At 43.3% G+C, this 11,880-nt stretch overlaps 1 long non-coding RNA gene across 1 annotated transcript; it reads left to right on the top strand.

Annotated features, from left to right (window-relative positions):
- Positions 1-6,713: 6,713 nt before the first annotated feature.
- On the top strand, positions 6,714-7,552 carry LOC106815386. Its single transcript, XR_001394738.1, has 3 exons — positions 6,714-6,772; positions 7,018-7,138; positions 7,502-7,552. It is a non-coding gene; the product is annotated as an uncharacterized LOC106815386 (long non-coding RNA).
- Positions 7,553-11,880: the final 4,328 nt, after the last annotated feature.

Below are 11,880 nucleotides of genomic sequence, written 5' to 3'. Positions count from 1 at the left end.
AAATTAGTACTTTCTTTCCTAATGAAACATCCGGTTACATACATGTATGACATATAACAGTTGCAGGCCAGAAATATATCTCTAACAATGTAAAAATCAAATTCTTGTAATGACTCTGAGATGTTTTCTTTGGCAGGAAATTCAGAAGAATGACTGACAAATTTGAATAGTTATGTTAAACATGAAAATGGGTCATGATGTCACTGCTGATGTCAATTTCTGACTGGAACCTCATCTTGTAACCTTATTTACAACATTGAAATTGAGAAAAATTAATTTTGTAATTTTGTAATTTTGTAATTTTTTTAATAATGTAATTTTTTTATTTTGTTTTGTTTCAAAAAGGGGGCACGGGCCGGATGTGCCCCCATCTAAATCCGCGCCTGCTTGTAACCGACAACGTAGAACCCAAAGTTCAAGAACTGGATCGTCCATCTGCTGATGACATTGATGTCGAAGATCAGGACTCAGAGGACGAGCAAGAGCAAGCTGGTCTCACGCTTCCAGGAACACAAGGAGATGATCTTGGACTATGGATCCGTGAAGACATCAAAGAAGATTCAAGATGTTTCTGGATTACAAAAGGTTCCTCAAGTTGCCAACATCTTCAGGACCCTTTTTATGCATCGGTGAGGACTGATGGAAAAGTGAAACGATGTTGTACACGATCAATGTTCACACGGGTTCATAACCCAACAAGAAACCAAGTTATTCGTGACTGGCTATGCTACTCGCCATCGAAGGGTACTCTCTTCTGCTTCACATGAGTCCTGCTTTCTAAAGAGAATGGTGGTTAATTCTGCACTGGATTTTCTGATTGGAAGCATGCTGAGCGTTCAATCTCCCGGCACGAAATCAGTGATCAGCATCTAGATGATGTCCGATCAATGGTGATGCGCTCCAATTCCAAAGGCCGGATCGACCATGAACTGGGGAAGCAACAGGTATGTACATCTAGATATTGGCGAGATGTATTGAAGCGACTTGTTGTTGTCATCAAGTTGCTTGCAGCAAGGGGTTTGGCATTTCGTGGCAGGGATGAGACGATCGGTTCAACACATAATGGCAACTTATTGGGTGTTCTGGAAGCCATTTCCCAGTTCGATCCATTCTTGGCACAGCATCTGACACAGTATGGGAATACTGGACGTGGTCATGTTTCCTACCTGTCATCTACAATATGTGACGAATTGATTGCACTTCTTGCGCAAAAAGTTCTCGATAGCATTGTTTTGGAAGTAAAGGCTGCCAAATACTATTCAGTAACCGTTGATTCAACACCTGACATTACACATTGCGATCAATTAACGGTTATACTGCGCTATGTCACTCCTGCTGGGCCTGTGGAACGATTTCTTCAGTTCATCCCAATTGAAAGCCATACTGGTGAGAGCTTGGGAACAGTACTGATATCTCTATTGGACAAGTTAGGTATCGACCTTGCTTATTGTCGTGGTCAATCATATGACAATGCCTCAAACATGAGTGGCATATACAATGGTATGCAGGCATTCATCAATGGCAAGAACAAATTAGCCGTGTACATACCTTGTGCAGGACATTCATTAAAATCTAGCTGGGAAATCAGCTGTGGACTGTTTCCCTGTTGCTATTCGCTTCTTCGACTTTGTGCAAAAGCTGTATGTCTTCTTCTCACAGTCAACCCACCGTTGGAAAGTGCTCACTAATGCTTTGTCCAATACTCAGTAGTCAAACGGCTTATGTGCACGAGATGGTATGCACATGCAGATGCTACCAAGGCAATACGGTGTGGGTATTCAGCGATCAAGAAAGCACTGGAAGAACTAATAGATGACACAAAGCAGAAGCCAGAGTGTCGTTTCGAAGCAACCGGTCTAGTAACCAGCATGGAGAATCTGGAAACTGGGATCATGGCTTCACTCTGGGATGAAGTTCTCCAGCGTTTCAACACCATAAACGTTATGCTCCAAGATCCAAAGATCGACCTTAACTCTGCCATTTGCCTCTTTGATAGTCTAATAGAATTCACTGGCTCTCAACGTGCAAGATTCACCTTCTTCGAACAGAAGGGTCAAGAGCTAACTGGAAGCAATGAGTATCCCGAGGGAACGGGACAAAAACGGAAACGAAATACTCATATGGATACCTATGTTCTTTATCATGATGCTCCTGGAACAACTGAAAATAGTAAAGTGGAAACGCCATCGGATCGTTTTCGTGTTGACAGTTTCCTGCCTGTCATAGACAAACTACAGTTGGCCCTGACAAAGCGCCGTGCAGCCTATTCAACCATCAGTGGAAAATTTGGGTTCCTTCGAAGGCTAACTAGCATTTCTGCGGAAGAAATGGACAAGTATGCAAAGGTATTGGTGGATAGTTATCCAAGTGACCTTGAACCTGAGCTCTCCAGTGAACTCCTCTTCTTTTCCTCCATTCTGAAGTCAGATTTTGCATCTGAAGGTGACTACCTGTCCTCCAAGCAAAATGACGCTCCAGAGATTTGGATGCATCGCGTGATGATGGGCAACCCAGCACTTCAAAATTCTCTTCCAAACGTTGGCACCATGCTCTCAATATTCTTATCTCTGATGATGACTAACTGCAGTGGTGAGAGATCATTCAGTGTTCTCAGGAGAGTAAAAAACTACCTGCGCGCCAGCATGGGACAACATCGAATGTCGAATCTGTCACTCCTGAGCATTGTACATGGTATGATGGACTTGTTAGATATGGATGAACTCATCTCGTGCTTTGCTACACTTAAATCTCGAAAAGTATCTCTGTAAAAATGCTTCTGTAAACAAATTGTGCTTAGTATTAAAAAAGTCATATTAAAATAATAAAATGTTGAAAGTATATATTCTTGCTTATGGGAAGGGTGGGATGGGCGGCCCAAACATATGATATGCTCTCGGCCCAGGCAACTGTTAATCCGGCGCTGCCTGTGTCCTCTGATATGTACGTGTGCAGTAGCATAGCATGTTTTTATTTGGTAATTCCATGTGTTCCCTGGTGGTCATTGGGTGGATGAAGCCAGGAGGATTATGCCTTCCTGAACCACGGATGAAACTTTTTAGGTAACGCTTATATAAGGCGCTCCATGGCATACACGCACCTATGATATTTAACTACATCCACTCAGGAAACGCAGCTGTTCCATCCTTCATTACAATAACCTAGTATTTATATATAAATGCTTTCATCCATGGCCGTCACTAACCTTACTACATACACAACTATTATTTTCATTATGCTTAAAAATGTATACGACTGCGTCGTGCCAGGTCATCACTAACCAGAGCGCGTACAGCTGTTCCTTCCGATATAATAATATTTAACGGCTACATAATATCACGTCACACACATCAGGTCAGCACTGTTGCCTACTCCCCTGACATTGCCCGGTGAGTGCGTTTATCACTGACTTTTTTTTAGATTAAGGCTATAATAGTTGTAGTTACATATATGTCTCGTATTTTATATTGTATTTCGAGATATGTTCTTGGTTTATGTTTAGTTTACTGATGATGTCGTATATACCTATGACGTTACTGATGATATAGTTTGTATGGTTTTTGTGATGATCTTGCACCAGACTTTCATGTTACACGGTTTGTTAACAGGACTCGTGTTAGAATGGGATAAAGATAACCGCTTACTCTCCCCTCCTAACGCACATCGCTCGCCCCTTACTTTCATACAATCCTTCACTGATATGTATGTAAATAGAAGTAAATCTATTCAGATGAATAATTGAATGTCGTGATAGAGAAAGTGGGTACAAGAAAGAATGTAGCGTAGCTACGTGCATCTGCACCTTTCTCACTCGGTGTGATGTGACATCGATGAGAATAGCACATTGGAAGTTGTTCACGCCGCAGTCAGTGTTGTGTAGTATTGTTGAGGTAAAATAAGACCATTTTTGGACATGGTGTGGCGGTAAAAAGAAGGAAACAGAATACTAGCGATACTCAGATCGAGTGGGAGAGATCACAAGCGCGTAGCCAGGGGGGGGTCCTGGGGGCATTAAGAACCCCCCAATCAAAATCAAAATCCAAATTTTTTTCTCTTCATTTTCTTGATTTTAAAGCACTATTTTTTACATTTAACTCAAAAAGGACCCCCTTGTTACTCGCTCGAGGACCACCCCAATCCAAATTCCTGGCTACGCCCTTGAGAGCGACAGTGTCAATGGACAACCCACACAGCAGCTACCTGCCACACTTAAGCTGGGTTTACACAGCCAACTTTGTGTTGGCGAATTGGCGAATTTGACCAGACTTCCCAACGTTCTATCAACCGTTGTATGAACTGTGCAGCGCGTTTACACGGAAGACTGCGAGTTGGCGAGCGAGCGCCCGCGTGGGGCAATGGATATAGGGATTATTGCATGTATAAATTCGCGAGGTACCGCACGTACAGGCGCAAAGAATCGTGCACAGTCACAGAGTCAGGATGCCACGAGGGCAGTGGATTACCGGAGGGGTGGCCCATTGGATTTGTCCATGCTCGTACTGCCGACTTCTTCCTCATGTGCACGTGCGCGTGTACGTGCGCGCACGCGTGTACCTTCCCACCGTGTACGTGAGTGTACGTATCTGCCGTACACAGATGGACATGACCACACGCGTGCATGTATACGCACATACATGCGTGCGTATATACACACATGCGCGCACGTACACGCGTGCGTGCACATACAGTGTGTTTGAGTTTATTCTTATCATTCGCTTTTTATTCTTTTAATGTTGCTATCTTAAGCGTCACTAATCGATACCGGTAATTTAGGATATTTACAAGGCCTGTGTGATTAGTTCCTAGAAGCGTAATTGTTACGTTTTTAAATACAAAACTGAAGTAATTTCTTGAAATTGTCTACATATACATTTTAATACGTATTAAATTAAAACAGATAACACGATCGAGCAGGTATAGAAATGGTACGGCCGGGAGCAGTTGTACTCGTAGCGTGTACCTTGATTCAATGCGCACACGCTAATGAGGCAATGAACAGAGGTGCGTATTATTTACTAGCGTTGTATAATTAATAGCACTACGGTGAGGGACATATTCAGAGTTCATCGTCTGACTGAGAGTACTTCTGATGAATTTGCAACTAACATACCATTGATGAGTAGCTAATAAATCGCATTTAGGTTGAATGAGAAAATAGACTGAAGAGATCATTTATCATTATTATTTAATACGTGTTTTTAAATGTACTTGCTCCGCTGTGCCCATTTCTGGTGGTTACGCCAGTAACATGCCATGAACAATCTAGATTATTATCTGGTTGTATGTTGTGGCAACTGTGGTAATGACGATGTGGTAATATACTTTCAGATAACCGGAAAAGTAACCCTGGGCGCGGACGCATTATAAGACTAGAGAAGCTACAATCGGATAACTTAGAGAGTCCGTTAGAAAACAGACGCCAAAAAGCTCGGAATGGAAACCCAATGAATGACAAGGCAAGGCAAAATACATTTAGAAATATATAGCAATGGAACAGCGTCAATTTAAAGGTAGTAATTTTTAAAATAAAGGACGTCAAATTTTAGGACGTAAATCTAATCAATAGCGGTAAATATTGTATAAGAAATGACAGCTGAAAGAAATAATGATGTTCAATGAGATTTATTGTCGGGCGCTGAGATTATGAGGGGGCTTTAATCCCCCCCCCACACACAGAGACAGTCAGACAGACACACACACACACACACACACACACACACACACACACACACACAACACACACATACACACACACATACAACACACACACACACACACACACACACACACACACACACACACACACACACACACACACACACCACACCCACACATCGTCCACCTCCCTCCGGTACCTGCTTCAAACGTCCGCACGCGCTTCTTGACGTTTGGCCCTTTCCCAATACTATTCTTACTGTGCTGTAACATTAATATTTTATCTGCCAATAAGTATATCTTTATTTGAACAAATTCAACATCATCGTGTCTACATTATACACGCTTTGTTATAGAAAACATGCTATCTAAGATCATTTATCTACAGAATATCATAATTTACTGTCTTTAAATTTGTTCATAAGCTGCTAGCTTTACTAATCTTCACTGTTCAGACTGTGAAATTCTTTGTGCCAAAACGATATAGGTATTGTAGTTGGTAGAGTTGTTACTCAAGACAGTAAGATATAGGTGCAGGTTTTGATAAAACACGTGTCTCGGTTTTTTACACAGGACAGGCAACGGGGTCGAAGTGCCGAGGAATATCATCAGGAAACAGTCATGTACTACGATATAATGGTCGACTTTCGAAGGAACGCTGGACTGCCGGTACTTGATGCCTAAAGCCACATATAGCCGAGCTATTATTATACAACGCAATATAGCGTACTATTTTAAGGACTCTGGTACCAGCGGAAACGCATACTGATTTAATATACTAAATATGCTACCAATATACTAATATTAAAGATTACGGGGGTAATGTTAACGACCGTACGTACCTCACGATTAGTTTTAGTGCATTATGTTTATCACGCGCGAGGAGAATCGCTGGTAAGAGGTACGTGTAGGCCTACTGTAATACTATATAATTATTAGGAGGATATGCCCATGGAAGAATGGGATGGCTTGATAGAGGGAGACATAGTGCCAACCATGAACGACCTCAGAGAGCTGCGTGACGAGATTAGAAAACCTCATAGGAGAAAGCGGAAAATGACTGCGAACACGAATAATTATTGGACTTCTCCCATCCAGTACATCATTGATGCCGCCATGCGTGAGCTAGTGTTATTTTATACATTATGTTTAATGGGAAAGATGAGGTGTGACTAGGGAAACCGAGACGGAGCGAGAAGGTGCGATAAGCTGAGCTGAGATGAGCTGACATATAATATAAAATAAGATTAGATGAGATGAGACAAGGTGACAAGGGCGATATAAGCTCAATTGATGACAAATGATTGAGCAAACATATTGGGATGGTAGTTATAGACGTCGCGATTTTATTTACGTTGTGGACAGCTGAATCCCACGTGGCTGCCATTCGGAGTGCAATTACCGAGTGGGAATCGCTGACATGTCTTCGCTTCCAACAAACATCGACACCGGTTGGGAACTACTTGCAAATAATTTACGGAAATGGGTAAGATACTGTTATTCATTACTGAGAGCATGATGAACGCGACCATTTGACAAGGATTGAACGCGGAAATAGAGGCGCAAATACTATAAGTACTTGTTTCACGTGCATTGTATGGAGAAGCCGTATATATGTAATAATATGAATGAAGTGGACAGTTACTCGAATTCCACATGTACAGTTGCATAATTTTAACTGTCCTATGGGGCATCAATATGTACAACGAATAATATATATGCATCGATTCAACGCCATAAATTCCATCGATATTCTGAGTCAGTATTGTAAGTAATTCGTTGTATGGCTGGTTGAGCTTGTTTGATGCTGTCATTTATGCTGTGCTTGGTTATTTGATAATGTATATAGGTGTTGGTCCTTCCTGGGAATGCAGCAGGGCGGACAGCTCCTCTCTCTCGGCATGGGATGTGGCTGGGTATGCCGAGGCTTGCAAACTATCAGACCTATATATTCTTATAGATTTGTAAATAATAGAGTTGCACAATTGTAAATGTAGTCCATGAATTGGCGTGTTTTGTAAACGACACGTTAATCACGGAATGCAAACTTTATTTGGGCATATCAAGTTGTATTATAGCTGTACGCATATGGGACATACCTACGAATTTACAAGTAGGCTAATCATTCCTAAAATTCCGACACAGATACATTCGCGGATGAATCTTCTATGGTGTATATTTGTAAAGTTTGTGGTGCAATAGTTTTACATTAAAAGTAGGTACTAACGGGACTAAATGCATGTATCCTCAATTTGTTACCTGATAAGATTGTTTCTCAACTAGTTAAAAATACAAAAAACCTGGGCGATTTGATATTTTGATCACGACATTAAATGCTTGCTATGGGCTATGTTAGACCGAATAATTCTGTCCCATATAACCTTTTTCATATTTTGGTGAGGGTTATTGGAGGAGGGTCCAATTACCTTCACCAAAATATGAAAAAGGTTATATGGGACAGAATTATTCGGTCTATGGGCTATGTATGAGTAACGAGTGTTTGTTCACATCGAACGGAATAGAAAAATAGGAAGTATAATACAGCAAGTTAACCATAACAATTTTACAGAATCACTTACATTACATTTTGTGAAAAAGTGGACATAATTTTTTTTACTTTTACAATTTACGGTGACGTAATTACTTCAACATCCAAAAGCACAGCACATATAAAGAAAAAATATAACTGCTCGTTGTGGTGACAATACTATTTTACCTAAGAATCAACATGTTCTTGCATTTGTTTTCGCGGCTGTTTCTGGCATATACATGCGAACCCCACTATGCTGTGTAAACATCTTGAACTATTAAATTTCCCAAATTGCGCAGTCTGCAAATTCAGTATCTTGGGCGTGTGTGATTTTCATTTTGTTTCGAATATATATTATAGCAAATAAAACTAGATATTCAAATGAAATTTACAATCGAATTCACACTGCCAATTTACATTAGGCCCCCTACATAAAACCTTACTTATGGTCATTACAGCACGGCGTGGCGATCCACGAACTTGCACACGCCATCGGTTTCCATCACGAGCAGAGCCGATCTGATCGAGATGAACACATTACGGTTCATTATGAAAACATCATAGCCGGAAGAGAACCGAACTTTCTCAAAAAGAACGAATCAAAATTGGCATTCATCGACGATGTACCGTACGACCTCGGTTCTAATATGCACTACGGAAAACGGGTACGTTATGCACTAACTACTTTTGTTTTGTTTTCTCACAGTTCTCTTTTTTATTATTGATTTATAGGCCTCTTACATTTCTGTTCTGGTTATAACCGTCCATTTATCGCTTTCAATTTTGGTTCACTACGGTTGCTCTCGTTCTTCGTAGCATAGTGATGAATAATAGTCACTACGCAATATTGTGACCAATAAATCTTCCCCTTTCCACAGGCATTTGTAAACGGTTCAGACCTGGATTTACTAACAATTGAGACAGTGATTCCGGAATATAAGAATAGGATAGGAGATCAAAGCGGACTGTCGTTCTATGATGCGCTAACAGCTAACCTCGCATACTGTAACGGAGATGGTTCGTATATCACATACGCTTTTTGTCCACATTTTTATACAGACGTTATTATGGCTTTTGCGTATATATGGTTGAAACCACAATTATTGTTATTATATGATAGGTTTATAACGTCTGGTGCCCAGTGGCGGCACCAGGATTGTAAAAGTAAGTGGGGTAAGCTGAGGGCAAGGAAAACTGTTGGGGGTCAATATGTTGTATTCGCGTAACGCCAATTCGAGCGTGTAGCACGAGAACCAATGGGTGGGGTACAGGGGCCGGTCTTACGGCACTTGGTGGGTGGGGGTGCAGGGGGCAAAGCCCCCGGAAGCTCTAAACCTTTAGCATTTTTGAGGTAAAAAATCAAGCCTCTGTATGCCCTAAACAGAGAAATAAATAGTACCGGCATCGCAGATAGCAGCGGTACCGCGTATCCCCCAGTCAGCGTATGGGGTAGAACAGTCTTTCAGAGTTATCCCCCAGACGTCTAGTTACATACTTTATATGAGGTCCGAAAAAAGACTCCAACAATCAAGAGCGGGGTAGACGATTTATTTGTGAACAAACAAACAAAAACCTAGGGAGCCAAGTACATGATCGGGCTAGATCATGCCACCTTAGAAATGACCACGCCAACTTCGCGGGCAACAAACTGCCCTGGGTCACACGATAACCTCGTAGATGTTGACCGATAGAAATTACAGAATGCTTCCTTCTGCTCTCTATCTGATCCAGCATAGTGGCCTCGTGCTGCCATCTGTTTTCTGTAGTGCTGCCGTCTAGCTTTTCTCTCCTTTCGCCACTCGAGGACAGCACCAAACAATCACAACAACCCTGTGACAATTCGGCATGTCACATCTTCCCCATTTTTTCCCAGGATTGCACTCACAATCATTACACTTATTGGATCGAACCGCTCAATGACTGAGCAAGGGCCGCTGCAATATTTGTCATGCCCTGAAGGATTTCACCTATTGGCACCGGCTAACATCTGGACCAATAACAGCTGGGTCTCGCTGATATTAGCCTATACCTGGGGACAAGGACGACCTTGTGACCTTTTCACTTTAGACCTGCGAGTCTCGTGCTTGAGGACAGATTTGGGGAGGTGGTGGAGGTTAGAATGGTTCCCCGCATTTGCGCGTTCTGTCTTGCGTGAACCATTATCCTTGGAGTTGGACTCCGAACTCCCCTCCTCGCTGCTGTCTGCCTCACTGTTGGATGGGTGGCCTTCCTGAGGGATATCCTCGGTTTCTGATTCCGCCGACTCCATGGCGTCTTCACCGGTCAGGTTGCCATCGGTGGTGTCGACTTCCCGTGGGTGGCAAACCCCGAAGTGGCCTTCATGAGTCCTCATTGTCAAATGTGTCGGATCTGTAATTGACTGTCCGCACCTGTAGGCTTCCACTGGAGCCCGGACCCTTGCCATGCAAGTCCGAGACCAGTTCCCGGGAGTCTAACAGCTGGTTGCAATGCAGCGCCTTGGTCACGCCTGGATTCTCCAGCGACCTGACGTTGTAGACAGGGCCTTCAGAGTCGGGCGGCCCAACCACTTGGCGTGGCTCCGGGTTCCAGACGTCCTGGATTTTGTGTCTACCCTTGTATCCCTGGTTCTTCAGGAAGACCCTTCCCCCAATTTGGATACTGGTATCCCGGGCCTTCTTATTTGTCCAGGACTGTCGTCGAAGTGCCTTTTCCTCCGTTCGTCTAAATGCCTGTTTGCGGGTCGCCTCGAGACGCTCGTAGTGGTCGGCCACCTACTGACTGACGTCACCTCTCCCATTTTCATCCTTGGCCTCTCCTAAGAGGTGGTCGATTGGGAGTTTTGGCTCCCGTCCAAAGAAGAGGAAATAATGGGAGAACCCTGTCGTAGCGTGAGGTGTGTAGTTGTAGGCATATACCAAGCCTGACAGGTATTCTGGCCACCGCCTTTTTTTCGAGGCTCGAGTGTCCTCAACAAGTCATGCATTGTCCAGTTGAATCGTTTGCACTGTCCATTTCCATCAGGATGGTAAGGAGTTGTGCGATTCTTGGACACCCCATATAACGTGCACAGCTCCCGAACGATTTGGCTCTCAAAATTGCGTCCCTGGTCACTGTGCAGTATCCTAGGCACTCGAAACCGGACAAACCAATGGTCTACCAGTGTCTTAGCCACCGTGTTAGCCTTCTAGCCTTTTAGCCTTCGGCTATGGCATGCGTGTACTTGGTGAACACATCGGTCATCACCAATACGTCCTCCTTACCTCCTAGACCAGGCTCCAAGACTGAAGTCAATCGCCACTACTTCCTGTGGTCGACTTGCTATCAGGCTTTCCATGGCTGTTTGGGGTCGCTTCCCAGCTTTTGCCAAAGTGCAACGTTGGCACTTCTTGACATGCTGCTCGACCTGTCTATAGCCATGTTTGGCCAAAAGCATCTGGCCCTCGCGAGACGTAGGGTTCTTTCTATGCTTTGGTGTCTAGCTTGATCATGTACGGCCTGTAGTACTGATGCTATCAGGGCAGCCGGATGCAGCACCTGCTGCACGTTCTGACCGCATTCCACCAATACTCGGTGAAGTACATAGTCTACGGACCTCAAGCGGACCCAGTCGCGCAGCACCCTTCAGACCTCCTTGGGTTCCTGTTTCAGTTCTCGCACTGTAGGGGCTTGCTTCTTATCCCACCAGTGCCAGATCCTCCTAAGTGTTGGATCATCCC

This window comes from Priapulus caudatus, unplaced genomic scaffold, assembly GCF_000485595.1.
Source record: "Priapulus caudatus unplaced genomic scaffold, Priapulus_caudatus-5.0.1 Scaffold1103, whole genome shotgun sequence".
In the NCBI taxonomy this organism is placed as follows: domain Eukaryota; kingdom Metazoa; phylum Priapulida; class Priapulimorpha; order Priapulimorphida; family Priapulidae; genus Priapulus; species Priapulus caudatus.
Note: the sequence above shows the minus strand (reverse complement) of the source record. Positions and strands in the feature narration are given on the sequence as shown.